Source organism: Balaenoptera acutorostrata, chromosome 10, assembly GCF_949987535.1.
Source record: "Balaenoptera acutorostrata chromosome 10, mBalAcu1.1, whole genome shotgun sequence".
NCBI lineage: Eukaryota > Metazoa > Chordata > Mammalia > Artiodactyla > Balaenopteridae > Balaenoptera > Balaenoptera acutorostrata.
The window spans coordinates 103,791,900-103,810,133 of NC_080073.1; the positions used below are offsets into that span (position 1 = coordinate 103,791,900).

General features: G+C 39.6%; 1 protein-coding gene across 7 annotated transcripts in view; it reads right to left on the minus strand.

The window, feature by feature from the left end:
• The window catches only part of FARS2 (phenylalanyl-tRNA synthetase 2, mitochondrial), a 397,991-nt gene that overhangs the window by 325,005 nt on the left and 54,752 nt on the right, over positions 1-18,234 (minus strand). The window lies entirely within an intron of this gene.

Here is an 18,234-nt window from a genome sequence, read left to right on the forward strand (position 1 = left end):
AAAGGCTATGGCTACTCTGGGCCATCATACAGTTTTTTGTTGTTTTTAAATTTGTTTGCCTCCTTCTTGGATTTCCATTGGCCAGCAGATCCTCTACCACTGTAAGAGTAGTACTGAAAGCTCTGCCATCCTCTGTGAACCTGAGGCTTCCACTCTGTTGTAAGCTGCGCGGAAGCAAAACAATTCAGCTCATTAGAACTGAATACCAAGTGTGAATAAGGCTGGGTGCGGACCTAAGGAATAAAGTGCCTGGTCTGAGTGCAGAAGGATGGAAATGGCCTTTTCTTATTCCCAGACCTGGGCTGCACACCAGAAGGATGACATGGGTGGAAAATTACTCCCTGGATACGATGCAGATGGTAACTTTCTGAGGTGTGGAAAATATCCTATCACTTAGACCAGAATATATGTCTGTTACTGTTGTTACAAAAATTCACTTAAAAGAAAAACAAAACTGCAAAGAGGAGGCGCTCAGAAGCCTGCCTCCAGGCTCCCTGGGCGTCACTCCCTCACAGCGGCTCCAACAGTAGAAAGGATGGCTAGTTAGGGAAGTATTTAAATATTTCAAAAAAACTTAAAAATCCAAAGTCAGAGGGAGCTTCGAGAGGAGTTAGCCCAACCACGGCATTTGACAGACGGGAAAACGAGGCCCAGAGACGCCCTCTCCGCAGGGACCAGGCCCCCTTCTCCTCCACAGGTCACCCAGTGCTCCCTCATAGTCCCACCTGCATCTTCCTTCACACCAAGAAAGCACCAGCACGGTGGCAAGCAAGTACCTGAGCGGAGTGGGCATTACATACTTGCATTATTTTTATTTTAGATTTTAAAGATCAATGTTAATCTTCTGGAAGATGAGCTTTACTTTTTCTAAGGCTTCCTCCCAGAAACCAAAGTTACCTTCAAAGAACATCCCGACAGTTGATGACCTACCTTACAAGTGGAAAAGACCAAAAGCTGTTTTCAAATTTTTATTGCCAGAGATTTAGTCTGTTAGGCATGGTGTCCTTGACTTTTTATAGAGATTGTGAAAGTGTACTGCCTCTAAATGACTGAATAGGGCAAAACAAAAACAGTGAGAATTCCCATTTGGAAACAGCCTGAGGACCCAACTCTAAAGGGCTTGTGAAATAAAATACTTTACAGTTAAATTAACTTAAAAAGGAGGGGGCAGCCCTAGTGTTAGGGGACTGAGCCCTTAACTGGTGGGATCTGGGATTATCTCAGGGTACTCAGTGCCAGAACTGAGTTAAACTGTAGGGACACCCAGCTGGTGACTGAGAACCACTTACTGGTGTGGGGAAAACCTTCACACATTTGGGGACCGCAAGTGTCAGAAGTGAAGTAAAGTAGACACACAGGATAAACAAACACGCAGAAAGGACGAACTGGGTTTTTCCCTACATCAGAAGGAAGGAAAAAACTGAGAGTCTTTGTTTTACACCATGGTGTGGATGTGCAACAGTTTGTTTGACCTTGAATACACCCTTGGAAGGACGGCTGGTGGTTTCTACTATAAACATTGGTGTATAAATTCTTATGTGAGCATATGTTTTCATTTCTCCAGGGTAAACAGCCCAAGAATGCATAGCTAGGTCACATGGTGGCTGAATATTTAGTTTCATAAGGAACTGCCAAACTGTTTCCCCAAGTTGCTGTATCTTTTACTTCCCACCAACAATGTATGAGGGATCTAGTTTCTCCACAACCTTACCAGCACTTGGGGTTGTCACTATTTTTCATTTTAGCCATTTTGATAGGTATGTAGTGATATCTCTTTGTGGTTTAAATATTCATTTCCCTAATGGGTAATGATGGTGAACATCTTTTCATGTGCTTATTTACCATGTGTAGATCTTCTTGGTGAAATGTCCATTCATGCTATTTTCCCTTTTCTAATTGCACTATTTTTTGTTTCTTTGTTTTACTGTTGAATTTCAAAAATTCTGTATATTTTAGATGCTGTTCCTTTCTCAAATACGTAGTTTGCAAATATTTTCTCCTGGTCTCCAAACGTATCTGTTCATCCTCTTAACAGGGTCTTTAGCATAGTAAAAGCCTGTATTTGAAGGTCCAACTTATCAATTCTTTTCTCTTATGAATCATGCTTTGGGTGTCAAGTCTAAGAACTATTTGCCAAGCCCTACATCTTAAAATTTTTCTATGTTTTTTTCTAAAAGATTTATAGTTTTACATTTAAGTTCATGATTCATCTTAATTTTTATATAAGGTGTGAGAGTTAAGCCAAAGTTCATCGTTTTGCCAATGGACGTCCAATTGTTCCCACACCACTTTTTGAAAAGCCTATCCTTCCTCCATTAAATTGCTTTTCCTAGATTCTCTATTCTGTGTCTGTCCCTCCACCAATACCATTCTGCCTTAGTTTACTGTAGCTCTTGCAGGCTTTCATAACAATCGTTCCACTGACTTTATTCTTTCTCAAAATTATTTAACTATTCTAGGACCTGTGACTTTCCATATAAATTTTGTTTTATTTATTTTTTTAATAAATTTATTTATGTATTTATTATTTTTGGCTGCATTGGGTCTTCATTGCAGTGCGCGGGCTTCTCATTGCGGTGGCTTCTCTTGCTGCAGAGCACGGGCTCTAGGCGCATGGGCTTCAGTAGTTGTGGCACACAGGCTCAGTAGTTGTGGCACACGGGCTCAGTAGTTGTGGCGCGTGAGCTCTAGAGCACAGACTCAGTAGTTGTGGCGCATGGGCTTAGTTGCTCCGCTGCATGTGGGATCTTCCCGGCCCAGGGCTCGAACCCGTGTCCCCTGCATTGGCAGGCAGACTCTTAACCACTGCACCACAAGGAAAGCCCCCATATAAATTTTAGAAGACACTTGTGTATAAAACCCTTGATGGTTCTCAAGGGAAAGGGTGAAGGGTCAGTTTACAGTGGAGAAAACTGACATATGCTACCTCGGCCAGGCGATCAAACCAACAGCCACGGTGATCAGCTAAGCTGATAGTGCACCCATGATACGATGCATGAGGGTGGCCCTTACCTCTGTGGGTGTCCTCCCAAAACACACATCACACTAGTCTCGTCATGAGAAAAACCTCACACAAATCCCAGCTGAGAGACATTCTACAAAATATCTGACACCAGGTACTCCACGAAACTGTCCAAGTCATCACAATCCAGGAAAATCTAACACACTGTCCAGCTCAAGACAGAAATGACCAAATGTCAAGTGGAATCCTGGATGGGATTCCAGAGCAGAGAAAGGAAATCATGTAAAAATAAGGAAGTCTGAAGAAAGTATGGACTTCAGTTAATGATAATGTATCAGTATGGATTCATTAATTTTAACAAAGTCACCAGACTAATGTAAGATGTTAATAACCGCAAAAACAATGTGAGAGGTGTGGAAACTCTTTGGATTACCTTCCCAATTTTTCTATAAATCTAAAACTGTTCTAAAATAAAAACTTGTATGTATATTTCTAAAAAGGCAGTGCTCAAGGACTGATATTTAATAAGGCTGATAATTTTTAGTACTTTATCGGGATGACTTTAAGTGGGAAAAAAAAAAAACCTTTGCTGGCATTTTCACAGTAATTGCACTGAACAATTTAGGGAGAACTGACACCTCATTATGTTGAGTCGTCCAGCCTGTGAGCAAGTCTCTCTCCCTTTGTTTAGGTCTTTGATTTCTTTCATCAGCATTTTATAATCTTCAGCATAAAGCTCCTACACGTTTTGTTAAATATAGTCCTATTTCCTGAGAGTGACGGTAAATAGTTTTGTGTCTGTACTTTCAGTTCCCACATGTTTCTTGCTAGCATATAGAAATGTGATGGATTTTTATTTGTTGATATTATATCCTGAGACCTTGCAGAACTCACCTATTAGTTTTAGGAGAGTTGTTTTGTTTTGTTTTTCATACATTCTTTGGGATTTTCTGCACAGACAATCATATCATCTTCAAACAGGGATAGTTTTCTTTCTTCCTTTCCAATATGAATGGCTTTGATTTCCTGTTCTTGCCTTATTGAAGCTGCTAGAACTTCCAATACAACGTTGAACAAGAATGTTGAAAGCAGATATCTTGGCCTTGTTCCCATTCTTAGGGAGAAGACAACCCGTCTCTTAGCATTAGATATGATGTTAACCAGAGGATTTTTACAGATGTCCTTCATTAAGTTGAAGAAGTTCCCCTCTATCCCTAGTTTGCTGAGACTTTTATCTTGAATGAGTACTGGATTTTGTGGAATACTTTTTCCATATCAACTGATATGATCACATGATTTTCTTTAGCCATGGCTTACAATGTCTGGTTTTCAAATACTGACTTACAATGTCTGGTTTTCAAATACTGACTTAATGTGAGTTTTCTAAGACAAATAGGACTTCACTAGACTTGAATATAAAAGCATTTCTGTTCATTTGCTCAATGTCTATTTATCCTTACTAGACTACCACCTCCATGGTGACATGGATTATTTATATTTTGTTCAACACTATATACCCAAAAACAAGCCCAGCACCTAGCACATAATAAACACTCAGTAAATATTTGTGGAAGCGGGGTAAAGAAAGAATAGAATGTACAAGTGCACAGCCATCAGTGTATGTACACATTAGTCAGCCAGGGAAACAGAAGCACATTATGCTGAGGAGTAGCCAAAAGGCAGAGTCCCAAACTCACAGTATATACATAAATTAATTCAAGATAAATCAAAAAACTACTGACCAAGATGTGAAGCTTTCAGAAGAAAACATATGAGAATATCTTCGTAACTTGGGAGTGGACACAGGTTTCTTAAAACATATCAATAATCATGAAAGAAACCATTGGCAAGATTGTATTTGAAAATTAAAATTTTCTGTTCTTCAAAAGACATCTTTAAGAAAATTAAAAGGAAGCCAAAGACTGGGAGAAAAGATTCGCAAAACATGAACACGGCAGCTGCGACATATAAAGAACCCCTGCAATTCAATAATAAAAAGACAAGGACTCACAATCACAGAAGATATGCAAATGGTTGATAAGCACATGTAGAAGTGCTTGACATCATTGGTCAGACAAACACTTCTGTCTGAAAGAGTGTAAAATGATACAACTGCTTCAGAAAAAAGTCTGGCAATGGATCCAATAATTTGAACCCTAGGTATTTAACCAAGAGAAAATGTCTATAGAAAGATTTGTATGAGAACATTCATTGTAACTTTACTCATAGCAGCCCCAAAACACAAAGAGCCCAGATATTCATCAACAGGAGGATGGATAAACAAACAGTGGTATGTTCCTACAAGGGAACACCATTACACACACACACACTCACACACCTACTATACACACAATAACATGGATGTGAGATAGCCTCACCCACCAGAGGGCAGACAGCAGAAGCAAGAAGAACTACAATCCTGCAGCCTGTGGAACAAAAACCACACTCACAGAAAGACAGACAAAATGAAAAGGCAGAGGGCTATATACCAGATGAAGGAACAAGATAAAACCCCAGAAAAACAACTAAATGAAGTGGAGATAGGCAACCTTCCAGAAAAAGAATTCAGAATAATGATAGTGAAGATGATCCAGGACCTCGGAAAAACAATAGAGGCAAAGATCGAGAAGATGCAAGAAATGTTTAGCAAAGACCTAGAAGAATTAAAGAACAAACAAACAGAGATGACCAATACAATAACTGAAATGAAAACTACACTAGAAGGAATCAATAGCAGAATAACTGAGGCAGAAGAACAGATAAGTGACCTGGAAGACAGAATGGTGGAATTCATGGCTGCGGAACAGACTAAAGTAAAAAGAATGAAAAGAAATGAAGACAGCCTAAGAGACCTCTGGGACAACATTAAACACAACAACATTTGCATTATAGGGGTCCCAGAAGGAGAAGAGAGAGAGAAAGGACCTGAGAAAATATTTGAAGAGATTATAGTCAAAAACTTCCCTAGCATGGGAAAGGAAATAGCCACCCAAGTCCAGGAAGCGCAGAGAGTCCTATACAGGATAAACCCAAGGAGAAACACGCTGAGACACATAGTAATCAAATTGGCAAAAATTAAAGACAAAGAAAAATTATTGAAAGCAGCAAGGGAAAAACGACAAATAACATACAAGGGAACTCCCATAAGGTTAACAGCTGATTTCTCAGCAGAAACTCTACAAGCCAGAAGGGAGTGGTATGATATACTTAAAGTGATGAAAGGGAAGAACCTACAACCAAGATTACTCTACCCAGCAAGGAAGGATCTCATTCAGATTTGATGGAGAAATCAAAAGCTTTACAGACAAGCAAAAGCTAAGAGAATTCAGCACCACCAAACCAGCTCTACAACAAATGCTAAAGGAACTTCTCTAAGTGGGAAACACAAGAGAAGAAAAGGACCTACAAAAACAAACCCAAAACAATTTAGAAGATGGTCATAGGAACATACATATCGATAATTACCTTAAACGTGAATGGATTAAATGCTCCAACCAAAAGACACAGGCTTGCTGAATGGATACAAAAACAAGACCCATATATATGCTGTCTACAAGAGACCCACTTCAGACCTAGGGACACATACAGACTGAAAGTGAGGGGATGGAAAAAGATATTCCATGCAAATGGAAATCAAAAGAAAGCTAGAGTAGGAATACTCATATCAGATAAAATAGACTTTAAAATAAAGAATGTTACAAGAGACAAGGAAGGACACTATATAATCATCAAGGGATCAATCCAAAAAGAAGATATAACAATTATAAATATATATACACCCAACATAGGAGCACGTCAATACATAAGGCAACTGCTAACAGCTATAAAAGAGGAAATCGACAGTAACACAATAATAGTGGGGGACTTTAACACCTCACTTACACCAATGGACAGATCATCCAAAATGAAAATAAATAAGGAAACAGAAGCTTTAAATGACACAATAGACCAGACACATTTAATTGATATTTATAGGACATTCCATCCAAAAACAGCAGATTACACTTTCTTCTCAAGTGCGCATGGAACATTCTTCAGGATAGATCACATCTTGGGTCACAAATCAAGCCTCAGTAAATTTAAGAAAATTGAAATCATATCAAGCATCTTTTCTGACCACAATGCTATGAGATTAGAAATGAATTACAGGGAAAAAAACGTAAAAAACACAAACACATGGAGGTTAAATAATATGTTACTAAGTAACCAAGAGATCACTAAAGAAATCAAAGAGGAAATCAAAAAATACCTAGAGACAAATGACAATGAAAACAAGACGATCCAAAACCTATGGGATGCAGCAAAAGCAGTTCTAAGAGGGAAGTTTATAGCTATACAAGCCTACCTCAAGAAACAAGAAAAATCTCAAGTAAACAATCTAACATTACACCTAAAGCAACTAGAGAAAGAAGAACAAACAAAACCCAAAGTTAGCAGAAGGAAAGAAATCATAAAGATCAGAGCAGAAATAAATGAAATAGAAACAAAGAAAACAATAGCAAAGATCAATAAAACTAAAAGCTGGTTCTTTGAGAAGATAAACAAAATTGATAAACCATTAGCCAGACTCATCAAGAAAAAGAGAGAGAGGACTCAAATCAATAAAATTAGAAATGAAAAAGGAGAAGTTACAACAGACACCACAGAAATACAAAGCATCCTAAGAGACTACTACAAGCAACTCTATGCCAATAAAATGGACAACCTGGAAGAAATGGACAAATTCTTAGAAAGGTATAACCTTCCAAGTCTGAACCAGGAAGAAACAGAAAATATGAACAGACTAATCACAAGTAATGAAATTGAAACTGTGGTTAAAAATCTTCCAACAAACAAAAGTCCAGGACCAGATGGCTTCACAGGTGAATTCTATCAAACATTTAGAGGAGAGCTAACACCCATCCTTCTCAAACTCTTCCAAAAAATTGCGGAGGAAGGAACACTCCCAAACTCATTCTATGAGGCCACCATCACCCTGATACCAAAACCAGACAAAGATACTACAAAAAAAAAAGAAAATTACAGACCAATATCACTGATGAATACAGATGCAAAAATCCTCAACAAAATACTAGCAAACAGAATCCAACAACACACTAAAAGGATCATACACCACGATCAAGTGGGATTTATCCCAGGGATGCAAGGATTCTTCAGTATATGCACATCAATCAATGTAATACACCATATTAACAAATTGAAGAATAAAAACCATATGATCATCTCAATAGATGCAGAAAAAGCTTTTGACAAAATTCAACACCCATTTATGATACAAGCTCTCCAGAAAGTGGGCATAGAGGGAACCTACCTCAACATAATAAAGGCCATATACAACAAACCACAGCAAACATCATTCTCAACGGTGAAAAACTGAAAGCATTTCCTCTAAGATCAGGAACGAGACAAGGATGTCCACTCTCACCACTATTATTCAACATAGTTTTGGAAGTCCTAGCCATGGCAATCAGAGAAGAAAAAGAAATAAAAGGAATACAAATCGGAAAAGAAGAAGTAAAACTGTCACTGTTTGCGGATGACATGATACTATACATAGAGAATCCTAAAAATGCCACCAGAAAACTACTAGAGCTAATCAATGAATTTGGTAAAGTTGCAGGATACAAAGTTAATGCACAGAGATCTCTTGCATTCCTATACACTAATGATGAAAAATCTGAAAGAGAAATTATGGAAACACTCCCATTTACCATTGCAACAAAAAGAATAAAATACCTAGGAATAAACCTACCTAGGGAGACAAAAGACCTGTATGCAGAAAACTATAAGACACTGATGAAAGAAATCAAAGATGACACAAACAGATGGAGAGATATACCATGTTCTTGGACTGGAAGAATCAATATTGTGAAAATGACTATACTACCCAAAGCAATCTACAGATTCAGTGCAATCCCTATCAAATTACCAACGGCATTTTTCACATAACTAGAACAAAAAATTTCACAATTTGTATGGAAACACAAAAGACCCCAAATAGCCAAAGCAGTCTTGAGAAAGAAAAACAGAGCTGGAGGAATCAGACTCCCTGACTTCAGACTACACTAGAAAGCTACAGTAATCAAGACAATATGGTGCTGGCACAAAGACAGACACATAGATCAATGGAACAGGATAGAAAGCCCAGAGATAAACTCATGCACCTATGGTCAACTAATCTATGACCAAGGAGGCAAGGATATACAATGGAGAAAAGACAGTCTCTTTAATAAGTGGTGCTGGGAAAACTGGACAGCTACATGTAAAAGGATGAAATTAGAACACTCCCTAACACCATACACAAAAATTAACTCAAAATGGATTAGAGACCTAAATGTAAGACTGGACACTATAAAACTCTTAGAGGAAAACATAGGAAGAACACTCTTTGACATAAATCACAGCAAGATCTTTTTTGATCCACCTCCTAGAGTAATGGGAATAAAAACAAAAATAAACAAATGGGACCTAATGAAACTTCAAAGCTTTTGCACAGCAAAGGAAACCATAAACAAGACGAAAAGACAACCCTCAGAATGGGAGAAAATATTTGCAAACGAATCAACGGACAAAGGATTAATCTCCAAAATATATAAACAGCTCATGCAGCTCAATATTAAAGAAACAAACAACCCAATGGGCAGAAGACCTAAATAGACATTTCTCCAAAGAAGACATACAGATGGCCAAGAAGCACATGAAAAGCTGCTCAACATCACTAATTATTAGGGAAATGCAAATCAAAACTACAATGAGCTATCACCTCACACCAGTTAGAATGGGCATCATCAGAAAATCTACAAACAACAAATGCTGGAGAGGGTGCAGAGAAAAGGGAACCCTCTTGCACTGTTGGTGGGAATGTAAATTGGTACAGCCAGTATGGAGGTTCCTTAAAAAACTAAAAATAGATTTACCATATGATCCAGCAATCCCACTACTGGGCATATGCCTAGAGAAAACCATAATTCAAAGAGACACATGCACCCCAATGTTCATTGCAGCACTATTTACAATAGCCAGGTCATGGAAGCAACCTAAATGGCCATCGACAGACGAATGGATAAAGAAGTTGTGGTACATATATACAATGGAATGTTACTCAGCCATTAAAAGGTACGAAATTGAGTGATTTGTTTAGACATGGATGGATCTAGAGACTGTCATACAGAGTGAAGTAAGTCAGAAAGAGAACAACAAATATCGTATATTAACACATGTATGTGGAACCTAGAAAAATGGTACAGATGAGCCGGTTTGCAGGGCAGAAGTTGAGACACAGATGTAGAGAACAGACATATGGACACCAAGGGGGGAAAACTGCGGTGGGGTCGGGATGGTGGTGTGCTGAATTGGGTGATTGGGATTGACATGTATACACTGATGTGTATAAAACTGATGACTAATAAAAACCTGCAGTATAAAAAAAAACAAAAAACAAAACAACTAATACTAAACTTTTATTGGGTTATTTGTATGGAAATGTGTTAATATAAATGTTTCAGACATTACATGAAATTTCTAAAAATCTTATATGTTCTGGTATAATGTTATAAGTCATAATTCTAGTTATTACATTAAAATGTGTATCTCAGAAATAACTAAATTTCCTTGTCAATTGCATTATTATGAACTTTCATGAAATCTTTAACCGTGGTCATTTTTAAGTCTTTTGTCATTTACAGACAGTTCTGGGTGTACTCTGATGCTTTTGCAAATATGTTCCTATAAAAGGGTTTCATCTTCAAGGAATTCATGGAAAAGACTCTGACAAGTACAGGTTTCTGGTAACTGACTGTACTGCTGAACTGAATGAATAAGCATTTTCAGAACTCTAATGAAAAACTGATGAACTCATAAAAGTGCTAACAGAAGATCAAGATAAAAAAATTAATTACATGGGACTGAGTGAACTGATGAGGATGATTATAATTTTTGTGACTTTGAATTAAAAAAAAAAATCCCACAAGGACTCAGAGGCAAAGAATATACAAATCAATTTTCACTGCAAAGTAAAGGAGCTGTTACAGTGGAGGATTACTGGACTGAATGTCAATATTATGACACAGTATGAGTGTGTTTCGTGTTTGGTAATTGCAATCATTGTTGCTTTTGTTGTGGTCATCCATTTACAATGCTTGGTGTCAGTTTATTTATCTCTTGTAAAAACAAAATACAGTGTGTGTGTGTGAAAAAAAACAAAAACAAAAAAATGGATGCATCTCAGAAACATGATGATGAGTGAAAAAAACCAGTCACAAAAGAGAATATCCTGAATGATTCCCTTTATGTAAAGTAGTATAACTGATAAAACTAGTCTACAGTAGAAAAAACTCAAAACAGTGCCTTCCTTTGGAGGCTGGAGGTGGAGATTAATCTTTGAAAGGAGCACGAGGAAGCTTTTTGGGGCATTCGTAGTGTTTTGCATCTTGATAGGGAGTTTGAATTACACAGGTGTATTCATCTGTCAGAACTCAAAGAATGAATAGTATACTTAAGTCCTGTGCATTTCACTGCATGTAAATTTTACCTTAAAAAGAGGATTGTGCTAATTATATGCATCTAAGGAAAGTCTGCAACTTACTTTGAAATCTATCACACCAAAAAAGATGTGCTGTTGGATGGACAGAGGGACAGACAAATGATTATGTGGCAACGTGAGTGTTATTAACAGGTTAATGGTAAGAATCCAGGTGATGGCTATTCAGCAGTTCCTTGTAAAAATTTTTCCAATTGTACTGTATGCTTGAAATTTTTCAAAATGAAATGAAAAAGTGAGAAAAAAGTAAAAATGGGATTAGATCAAGAATACAATGGTGCACACAAGAGTATGGGTCTAGTTTTCAAATCCTATGGCTCTATGAAGAGGCTCGGGGTGAAAATTCAGGAAAGTGGGGTGCAGGCCCTAACAACACCACAGCATTTACTTTTATATATCTTATGAACTGGCATTTCGTGCAAAATAGTTCTAAGGACTCCAACGATGTAAGGAAACACACACACACAAACAGAAAATCATTGCTGGGGGTGGTGATGAATTTTATCTGCACAAGCACCGTGAGCCTGAGTGAGTAACAGAGTACCATTATCTTTTTCAGGAACGGCTGAGTAAAGTATGCACAGTGGTGCCTCCTCTGTACACTCATAGCAATGAACACTGGACAGAACACTGAAGATCACTCTCCAGGTGAGAAGCGTGGGTCCAGCTGGGGGAGAGGCTTCCGGTGACGGGTCATCCCCAGAGCCAGCAGGAGGTGGACCAGCCCAGGGGCTGCCAGTCCACAGCACACTCTTCCACATGGCCACGTCCTGCCACCATCCCAACACCCTCCAGAGTCTTTAATGAGATGTCCTAGTTACTTTGGTGACAAGGTATTTGAAAAATGAGGTCTGAGCTTCATATGACAGAATACTTCAGCCACAGAAGCACATTTTCTGCATAGCCGCCTGTGAAGGATGATCGGCCTGTTTTCTGATTTTGACGTTTATTTCAAATTCAGATTCTACTGTATGACCTCATATGAGCTGTGGAGATAATTAATATAAATGTGAAAATCTCAGGGTGAAGTGGGAGAACGGAGGAAAAGGAACATTCTTAAAGTTCAAGCCACTTTTCTGTGCCACTTTACAGCATTTAATTGTCTGCTCGTCTCAAACACAGAATTCAAACACTAAGCTGAAATTCCTCTCCTCTCTGAATCTCTAGCACCTGCTCTGAACGAGGAGCACGGGAACCTCGTCTCCACCCGCGTGTCTGAGAAGCTGCGGGCACACTGCTACCGAAAGGAGCCCGGCGTGGACCTTCCGGAGTACAGGAGCCAACAGGCCTCCCGACCTGGAGGGGAGGAGCCGCCCCTGACAGACATGCTCCTGGAAACTAGCGGTTTTACAGTCTCCGCAGTCCTGGGTCTTTCTGATATCTTTCAAATATCAAAATAGCAGCTTGCCTTAAAGAGTTTTCACCTTTACAGCAGATGGAAGAAAAACATCTCTGAAGGCTGCTTTACTGACACCTCTTGCAAAAGGCCTGGTGGGAGAACAGATGAATAATAAAAAGAATAATCACAGTGACATTATTATGACTATTACTTCTTGAGTCACTAACGGGGCACTGCACAGATATCACCTCAACTAGTCACCAGCACAATTCAGGAAGGATATCGTGTAGGAAAGGAAACTGAGGCTCTCCACAGGAGAAAGGAGTCCTGGTGAGAGTGAGAAGCCCAGGTCTAACTCCAGAGCCCACCGTCTCCCCATGGCTTGGAGAATGGATGAACTTCCACCGTCAGACCAAGACCAGCCTCAACGCACTGCTTCCGGCAGGTGGAGCAGACTTTACCCTTCGGTGCAACACGCCCTGGACGCAGATGGAGGCTGCGGGGAGACGCGTGGCCTCCTGGGCGGTCGCCCCAAACCCGGGCTCCTCCTTAGGCCACCAGCTCACAGCCGACAATGCGCCCTCCGACCCGGCAGACAGCGAGGCGGAGCGCGCTCCAGAGGGCACCATGGGCTGCTCAAGACACGAGGGAAGGCCGGGCGGCTGCCCTGAACAGAGGAGGAGGTCTGTCACCCACCTGGAGGCTCTCCTTCCAGGCCCCGCGCTGTCACAAATCCGGGCCAGGCGACGTCTCCTGCGCCCCTTACTGCCTGGATCTCCGGTGCCCTCCCCGGGGCAGCGGGGAGCAAGGTCTGTGCCTGAAACCGCAGCCAGGCCCCACGGGGAGCAGAGTCGGTGGCCTTGCAGAATCACGACCGCAGACGCAGATGAACTGAGACGCAGTGGCTTCTGTGACGCTGGCTCCGGACAGGGCCCACGAGCAGCACCCTGCACACAAGCTCACCCCTCCCTAGGCACCGAACTGCCTCTCTCTACCTGCCGACAGCCTCAGCACCTGCAGGCCCTCATGGTCAACAGGCCTATCATCTTTCTAGATGGTTCTTTTCCACTTTAATTTCTATTTCCCTGCTTGGTCCTCTTTATTTTTATATTTTACCATAAATTTATATCCTTGTTGTAAGTTACCTTCAATTATTTGAGTTAAGAGAAAGGCAGAACATAAACAATAATAACTACCAGTTTCTTATCTGTACTCGGCTGGGAAAAAGAAAAGGGATAAATAAAATAAACTTGGTTTTTTAAATTTTTTCTTTTATTATATCTATGTAAGAATACTCAATTTCTGTGTAAGGACCTGAATGGCCCAAGTAGAATCACAGTATCACATTGGAAAGAACCTTAAAGATCATAACGACCAGCTTGGTCATCTTGCAGAAGAGAAAACTGAGACCCAGAAAAGATTCAGCTTAACAGAGATCACGACATTCTTGACGGGCACTCCAGCACTTTACAGCATGACTTTCAGGCAACCAGCACTGTCAAACATTAAAAAGGGACATGCTCAAACCACCTTCCGTGAGCCTCCCCGAGATTTCCATGCATCAGCTGATGGACACACATATCCCACTACTTCCTCACAGTAAAGCACAGCAAGCAACAGTTCCATGTTGCCAAGCAACATTTATTTGTGCAATTATTTAAATATTGCATCATATTTACTAATATTTGTTCCTAAAAATGAGTGGAGATGGTAAACTATAAGTGCTGATACAATGCAACTGAGACAAAGATGGACATAATAAGTGTATAAAAGTGATGCCTCACGGTCAACTGAACAGTTATAGGACATAAACTGATTAACTCAGCATGCAAAGGTAAGAGGGAAAAAAGTAAAGAATCCCAGATACCAAGACCACAATATCTAAAGGTTGTCCAGGCGATGAGGGAAAGTGATAGAAAACTTAAAGAAGATCACAGAAATATGACATGAAAACTGGCATCAGAAGAACATTCCAGGGCTTCCCTGGTGGCTCAGTGGTTAAGAATCCACCTGCCAATTTAGGGGACATGGGTTCGAGCCCTGGTCCGGGAAGATCACACGTGCCGCAGAGCAACTAAGCCCATGCGCCACAACTACTGAGCCTGTACTCTAGAGCCCACGAGCCACAACTACTGAGCCCGTGTGCCACAACTACTGAAGCCTGTGCGCCTAGAGCCAGTGCTCCACAACAAGAGAAGCCACGGTGATGAGAAGCCACGTACGGCAACAAAGAGTAGCCCCCGCTCGCCACAACCAGAGGAAGCCCGTGCACAGCAATGAAAACCCCATGCAGCCAAAAATTAAAAAAAAAAACAAAAGAACATTCCAGTTACTCAAATACAGAGAAGGAGACCATGGGTCTGCTCACTAGGTGTACAAACAGCTTACTACAGAAGCATTTATCAAGAAAGGGTAGCCAGTTCCTTGAAAACAAAAAAAGATAAGACAGCATCAAACTCTACATCACTAGTTTGTGCTTTACCCCTTACAAAACTAGCACCGATCACTCCTTACTTCCAACAGTATCAACAATCTAGTCTACTGATTATAGGCAGTACTATTACTGACAGAAGCAAAATTTGAGCTACAAAATTACCAATATGTCCATTAAAACAATTATCCATAAAAGTTGGATTTTAGTTTAGAACCACTGAAATCATTATTTTTTAACTCTGAATTTCGCTTTCATAGTATCACCAAGCCTTCACCTAGAAAAATAAAAAGAATATACAGTTATCTATTTAAAAATCTGCTTTAAATAAGTTTTCAAGGCTTCTATTTTAACAAGTTTTCCCTAAAGTTGTACTTATTCTACCAAAAATAGGAACAGATGTCACTGATTCAAAACAAGGAAATGTGTTGATTTCCAAAAACCTTTCTACACAATGAAAGGTTACCTGCAGTCTCTAGGTGACTTACAAAATCATTTCTAACAGAGAACAGGTACTTTACAAGCGATCATTTTATTAAAATTTTAGGACTTTAGCCCATAAAAGCACATAAGACACAAAGTAATAGAGCCTGACTACCGGAAGGAAGAAACCATAGTATTATTGGCTACAACACAACTGTCTATCTAGAAAGCTCAAATGAGTTGACTGATAACTATTAGAACAAATAATAGTTTGGTGAAGGGAGTGAATTTTAAAATTTTAGAAATCAATAGCATTTTTCAATCCCAACAATAACCAACAGGAAATAAATCTATCTGGAAAAAAACATCTTCTATAATAACAAATATAGAGAGGGGCCTGTTTGAAGCAAATTACCAAAATTTACAAAGAACCATGAAAGAAGAGCAGAATAAATAGAGATATGCCTTGTATGTATGAAAGATTGAATGTATAAAATGCCAGCTCCACTCAATTATTTTAATGTAATTCCCAATAGAAATTTCTACAGGGGGAGGGGGATGGTTAGGAGAAAGACTTTAAAAATAATTCCCAACTTCATTTGAAAAATTAAACAAGTGACAGAAGCTAGGAATTTTTGAAAAATAAGAAGAAAACAACAATAATGAAAACTGGCACAAAAACTGACAGAGCAAATAGACTCTGAGATATTTTAAAACTTAATATATATTCTCATTAACCAATGTATCAATAGAAATAGCATATATAAGAAATAGTGTTAACAAACTGACTAAGTAGTTGGGATAAAAATGATCTGATCTTCACTTCATCCCATGTGCCAAAATAGACTGTAGAGAGTTCTATTATGTTTAAAAAGAATTTTTTAAAAAAAAGAACTGTTTTTAAAAAACGGAAGAAATATTGGTAATTTTTCAACTGATCTGGGGTCAGGAGTGACTGTTAAACAAGTAAATAAAATAAACAAAAGATAAATATATTTGACCCCATGAAAATGTAAGACTTTTGATGTTTACAAATATCAAAAAATTTGAAAGGTTAAAAAACAATTGGGGGGCTTCCCTGGTGGCGCAGTGGTTGAGAGTCTGCCTGCCGATGGAGGGGACACGGGTTCGAGCCCTGGTCTGGGAAGATCCCACATGCCGCGGAGCAGCTGGGCCCGTGAGCCACAATTACTGAGCCTGCGCGTCTGGAGCCTGTGCTCCGCAACAAGAGAGGCTGCGATGGTGAGAGGCCCGCGCACCGCGATGAAGAGTGGCCCCCGCTCGCCGCAACTAGAGAAAGCCCTCGCACAGAAACGAAGACCCAACACAGCCAAAAATAAATAAATTAATTAATTAATTAAAAAAAAAAAACAATTGGGAAACATTTCTGCACTGAATGATAGAGTCAGCCACTGTTTACTTGAGCTCTGGTACAGAATATCAGCTCTTTGAAATGCTGATGGTTTTTCCGCACCTGACACCATATAAATAGCTCTTCGCATCATTTTAAATACAGATCTGGGAAACACAAGCATATATTTTATTTCAAAAACAAATCTGGGCTTTTGAAAATAGTTTATTTGCCCATAGATTTACGAGATGTCATACACGCGAAGAAATATCTTTGGTTTGAGAAACACTTTGAAAAGACTCCCAGCTTCCAGTTACATGGGTATGAAATAAAGTCTCTGAGACTTTTAAAAACCATCAACTGCCACGTCTTTGTTCTTTCAGAGAAAAAGCGCATCTTATCAGTATATCTCGAGAATGATATATTTAGAACTAAGATATTTTTCCTCCACTGTGAGCTTTCTTACCAAAACAACCTTACCTTTTGGGCTGTTTTAATCCCAAAGGAAATAGTATCTGATAAATAAAGTCGACTGAAAAAAAATACACAACGTGAGAGCTGTGAGTTAAGTTTCATTTGGGGCAAAATGAGGACTCTAGCCCAGGAGACAGCCTCTCAGAGAGCTCTGAGGAACTGCTCTGAAGAGGTGAGGGGGGAAGTCAGGATATGTGTGATTTTGGTGAAGCAGGTACGTGCAGTTGAGCACACAGTTTGGCAGAAGGTTGCTGCTGGTCATGAGGAGCACCTGTCTCCGTTAGTGATGTTAGTGCTTTTCTAGATATGAAGAGATGCAAGAATTGGGCTCATAAAATCTTCTCCTGGAAAGATCTAACTCTCTGAAGGCCTGTTCTGCCAGTTTCCCCAGAGCACAGAGGGCCTCATTCCTGATCTCCACCCTGAACTCCTTTCAGGGGGCGATGAAGGTCAGTGACTGTAGTGGCCAGTGACTTCATTCTTATAGAACCAGATGGTGAGTGACAATTTTTAGTTGACAATAAAAAGAAAACATGATAGGGAAAAAACGTTGAAAATTAATGGTTCAACTACATTTACGCCTCTATAATTTTTTCATATTAAGTCTTGCAAGAGCTCTGTGCTGAAGCAGCAGGCCCACTGCTTCTCTAGATCTGCTCTAGAAGGACACTCAGCAAGCGGGGACAGCACCTCTGAGTTCAGCACAGTCCGAACA